The 5,000-nt window shown below is 70.8% G+C and overlaps 1 non-coding gene across 1 annotated transcript; it reads right to left on the bottom strand.

Moving 5' to 3' along the window:
- Window positions 1–2,005: 2,005 nt before the first annotated feature.
- LOC135978882 (5S ribosomal RNA) lies at window positions 2,006–2,124 on the bottom strand. The gene has a single exon (XR_010596238.1). It is a non-coding gene; the product is annotated as a 5S ribosomal RNA (ribosomal RNA).
- Between the last annotated feature and the right edge of the window lie 2,876 nt (window positions 2,125–5,000).

Below are 5,000 nucleotides of genomic sequence, written 5' to 3'. Positions count from 1 at the left end.
CTCCGGGGGCCAGGCTTAATAGTCGTCCCCCCCCCCCCCCCCCCGGGCGCTCCAGGGGGGAAAGCTTAATAGTCCTCCCCCGAGGACTCCGGGGGCAGGCTTAACAGTCGTCCGCCCCGGGCGCTCCAGCGGGAAAGCTTAATAGTCCTCCCCTGACAGTGTGTGTGTGTGTGGGAGGGAGGCTTAGCAGTCTTGCCCCGGGTGGTCCGGTGGGGGAGGCTTAGCAGTCATCCCCCGAGGACTCCGGGGGCAGGCTTAATAGTGGTTCCAGGGGAGGCTTAATAGTCTTCCCCCGGGCAGTCCGGGAGAGGCTTAATCGTCATCCCCCGACAGTGTGTGTGTGTGTGTGTGGGGGGGAGGCTTAGCAGTCTTCCCCCAGGCTGGGTGGGGGCCTGGCGGGAGGCGTCGCAGTCTTCCCCCGGGCGGTCCGGTGGGGGAGGCTTAGCAGTCGTCCCCAGGGCGGTCCGGGGGTGGGGTGGGGTGGGGGGCCTCACAGTCGTCCCTCGGAGAGCCGGGTCGGCGGCAGTGGTGGGTTTACGTCCAGCCTCCGGAGGGTGCGCGTCCTCGGAGGCGATGCAGGCGCCGCAGAGAGGCAGCCTCCGAGGCAGGGAGCGGAGCACCGAGGCTGGGGAGAGGGGAGCAGGAGCCGGGGGCTGGGGGTGGGGGTGGGGGGCGTTCAGGACAACCGGTCAAGCCCCGGGAAGCAGCTGTCAAATGTTCCAAGTCCCCACTCGGCCACCAGGTCCACCCCAGTCTAGCAATGGGGTTGACCTGGCTGACGGCCGGTTAGTATCAAGGTAAACTCACCGTCGTCCACAGGAGGGCAGCTCTCAGGCCGGCCGGCTGCGGCTGACTCTGGGGCGGCGCCCGGTCCCGGCAGCGAGGGGCGGGGGGCGCGGAGCGAGACGGGGCTAACCGGGGGGGGGGGGGCGCCTCCTGCGACTTTGGGGGCCGCGGGTCGTCAGTGGCGTGCAGGCCGGGCCTCTCCCGGGGGATTCGGGGGGGCGGTCCTGCGGGCCGGGCGCAGGGGGCTCGGGCGAGCCCGGGCCGGTCCGCCCCGGGGCCGGGGTCTCCGCCTGCGGCTCAGGGGGGCGCGGGTCGTCGGGGGAGGAAGCCCGGGGGAGCTGCACACCGGCCCGCCAGGCCAGGCCTGGCCTGGATGGCCGCGGGGGGATTCGGGGCGGTCCCGCGGGCCGGGGGCCGGGCGCAGGGGAGGCGGGGGGTCCGAGCGAGTCCGTCCCGGGCCCGGGGCCTCCCCCTGCGGCTTTGGGGTCCGTGGGTCCCCGCTGGCGGAAGCCACTGGGAGCTGGACACCCGCCGTCCGTCCCGCCTGGCCAGGCCTGGCCTGGGTGGCCGCGGGGGGATTCGGGGCGGTCCCGCGGGCCGGCGGCCGGGCGCAGGGGAGGCGGGGGGTCCGAGCGAGTCGGTCCCGGGCCTGGGGTCTCCCCCTGCGGCTTTGGGGTCCGTGGGTCCCCGCTGGAGGAAGCCGCTGGGCGCTGGACACCCGCCGTCCGTCCCGCCTGGCCAGGCCTGGCCTGGGTGGCCGCGGGGGGATTCGGGGCGGTCCCGCGGGCCGGCGGCCGGGCGCAGGGGGTCCGAGCGAGTCCGTCCCAGGCCCGGGGCCTCCCCCTGCGGCTTTGGGGTCCGTGGGTCCCCGCTGGAGGAAGCCGCTGGGCGCTGGACACCCGCCGTCCGTCCCGCCTGGCCAGGCCTGGCCTGGGTGGCCGCGGGGGGGGATTCGGGGCGGACCTGCGGGCCGGCGGCCGGGAGGGTCCGGGCCAGTCCGCCCCATGCCCGGCGTCTCCCCCAGCGGCTTCGGTGGCCCCGGGGGGGGTCCTCCGCGGAGGAAGCCGGGTGGGTGGGGAGCCGGACCCCAGGCGCCCAGACCCGTGACCTGCGGCCGCGACCTCCGACTCGGCAGGAGCGACGAGGGGCTTTCCGGCCCGTCCCCCCCTCTCCTTCCCCCCCAGAAAAGGAGAGAGAGCTGACTCGGACCGGGAAAAGCTGCCTACGGCACCTGGGATTCCCAGGCGGTCACCCATCCAAGTACTAGCCAGGCCCGGGACGGTTTACCTTCCGAGATCGGACGGGATCGGGGGCGTTCGGTCCGGTATGGCCGTAGGCACCCGGCCCCGCGCCTCCTCGCCCGCTTTCCCCTGCCGACGCCCGGGCCTGCCGCACGGTGAGCCCCGGTCGGACTGCCCCCCCCCCTGCGGCAGGGCCCCCGTCTCTCGCGGGCCCGGTCCTTTTTTCCTTTTCGAGCTCCGGGGCCCGGGCTGGCCGCCAGAGCCCCTCCGCCCGCCCTCCCCGGCGTCGGGGAAAATACTGTCCCGGACTTCCAGTGCGCCCGATCCTGTCAGCCGGGGGGTGGGGAGGGGCAGTCCCTCGCTGCGGCCGGGGAGGGTGAGCCCAGGGCGGCTTGCCTGCCGTGCGAGGCCCCTCTCGGCCACCAGGTCAACCCCGAGTCGAAAGGGCTGAAAAATTTTCAGAGTCCCCTCCCGGGCACCAGGTCAACCCGTGGAATCGGACGGGTTCACCTGCTGGCCGGTTCGCTTCCCGGCCACCAGGTCAACCCCTAGGTTGCCGACCGGCCTACCCAGTGGCCGGTTTGCTTTCCGGCCACCAGGTCAACCCCTAGGGGTTTTAACGGGGGCACGCCCGGTGGCCTCTTTCCCGTCCGGTCACCAGGTCAACCCGGATCTCCCTCCTTCCCTGGGCGTCCCCTCCTCGGAGGCGTCAGGTTCCATTTCCCCCCCCCCCCCCCAGACTTCCAGGGGCCCGATCCAGTCGGCCGGGAGGCAGTCCCTCGCTGCGGCCGGGGAGGGTGAGCCCAGGGCGGCCTGGTCCATGTCTCTAGTGGGCCCGATCCTTTTTTTTTTTTTCGAGCTCCGGGGCCAGGCCCGCCCGGGCAGCCCTCCTCGGAGGCGTGGGGCGATTCCCCCCCCCCCCCAGACTTCCAGGGGCCCGATCCTGTCGGCCGGGAGGCAGTCCCTCGCTGCGGCCGGGGAGGGTCAGCCCAGGGCGGCTTGCCTGCCGTGCGAGTCCCCTCTCGGCCACCAGGTCAACCGCGAGTCGAAAGGGCTGAAAAATTTTCAGAGTCCCCTCCCGGGCACCAGGTCAACCCGTGGAATCGAACGGGTTCACCTGCTGGCCGGTTCGCTTCCCGGCCACCAGGTCAACCCGTGGAATCGGACGGGTTCACCGGCTGGCCGGTTCGCTTTCCGGCCACCAGGTCAACCCCTAGGTTTTAAGGGGGGGACGCCCGGTGGCCTCTTTCCCGTCCGGTCACCAGGTCAACCCGGATCTCCCTCCTTCCCTGGGCGCCCCCTCCTCGGAGGCGTCAGGTTCCATTCTTTTTTCCAGACTTCCAGGGGCCCGATCCAGTCGGCCGGGTGGCAGTCCCTCGCTGCGGCCGGGGAGGGTGAGCCCAGGGCGGCTTGCCTGCCGTGCGAGTCCCCTCTCGGCCACCAGGTCAACCCCGAGTCGAAAGGGCTGAAAAATTTTCAGAGTCCCCTCCCGGGCACCAGGTCAACCCGTGGAATCGAACGGGTTCACCTGCTGGCCGGTTCGCTTCCCGGCCACCAGGTCAACCCGTGGAATCGGACGGGTTCACCGGCTGGCCGGTTCGCTTTCCGGCCACCAGGTCAACCCCTAGGTTTTAAGGGGGGGGGGACGCCCGGTGGCCTCTTTCCCGTCCGGTCAGCAGGTCAACCCGGATCTCCCTCCTTCCCTGGGTGCCCCCTCCTCGGAGGCGTCAGGTTCCATTCTTTTTTCCAGACTTCCAGGGGCCCGATCCAGTCGGCCGGGTGGCAGTCCCTCGCTGCGGCCGGGGAGGGTGAGCCCAGGGCGGCTTGCCTGCCGTGCGAGTCCCCTCTCGGCCACCAGGTCAACCCCGAGTCGAAAGGGCTGAAAAATTTTCAGAGTCCCCTCCCGGGCACCAGGTCAACCCGTGGAATCGAACGGGTTCACCTGCTGGCCGGTTCGCTTCCCGGGCACCAGGTCAACCCGTGGAATCGAACGGGTTCACCTGCTGGCCGGTTCGCTTCCCGGGCACCAGGTCAACCCGTGGAATCGAACGGGTTCACCTGCTGGCCGGTTCGCTTCCCGGGCACCAGGTCAACCCGTGGAATCGAACGGGTTCACCTGCTGGCCGGTTCGCTTTCCGGCCACCAGGTCAACCCCTAGGTTTTAAGGGGGGGGGGACGCCCGGTGGCCTCTTTCCCGTCCGGTCAGCAGGTCAACCCGGATCTCCCTCCTTCCCTGGGCGCCCCCTCCTCGGAGGCGTCAGGTTCCATTCTTTTTTCCAGACTTCCAGGGGCCCGATCCAGTCGACCGGGAGGCAGTCCCTCGCTGCGGCCGGGGAGGGTGAGCCCAGGGCGGCTTGCCTGCCGTGCGAGTCCCCTCTCGGCCACCAGGTCAACCCCGAGTCGAAAGGGCTGAAAAATTTTCAGAGTCCCCTCCCGGGCACCAGGTCAACCCGTGGAATCGAACGGGTTCACCTGCTGGCCGGTTCGCTTCCCGGGCACCAGGTCAACCCGTGGAATCGAACGGGTTCACCTGCTGGCCGGTTCGCTTCCCGGGCACCAGGTCAACCCGTGGAATCGAACGGGTTCACCTGCTGGCCGGTTCGCTTTCCGGCCACCAGGTCAACCCCTAGGTTTTAAGGGGGGGGACGCCCGGTGGCCTCTTTCCCGTCCGGTCAGCAGGTCAACCCGGATCTCCCTCCTTCCCTGGGCGCCCCCTCCTCGGAGGCGTCAGGTTCCATTCTTTTTTCCAGACTTCCAGGGGCCCGATCCAGTCGGCCGGGTGGCAGTCCCTCGCTGCGGCCGGGGAGGGTGAGCCCAGGGCGGCTTGCCTGCCGTGCGAGTCCCCTCTCGGCCACCAGGTCAACCCCGAGTCGAAAGGGCTGAAAAATTTTCAGAGTCCCCTCCCGGGCACCAGGTCAACCCGTGGAATCGAACGGGTTCACCTGCTGGCCGGTTCGCTTCCCGGGCACCAGG

The sequence above is a fragment of the Chrysemys picta genome, unplaced genomic scaffold (assembly GCF_011386835.1).
Source record: "Chrysemys picta bellii isolate R12L10 unplaced genomic scaffold, ASM1138683v2 scaf505, whole genome shotgun sequence".
Classification (NCBI taxonomy): Eukaryota; Metazoa; Chordata; order Testudines; family Emydidae; genus Chrysemys; species Chrysemys picta.
The sequence above is the reverse complement of the archived record's forward strand: the minus strand, read 5'-3'. Positions and strand labels throughout refer to the sequence as shown.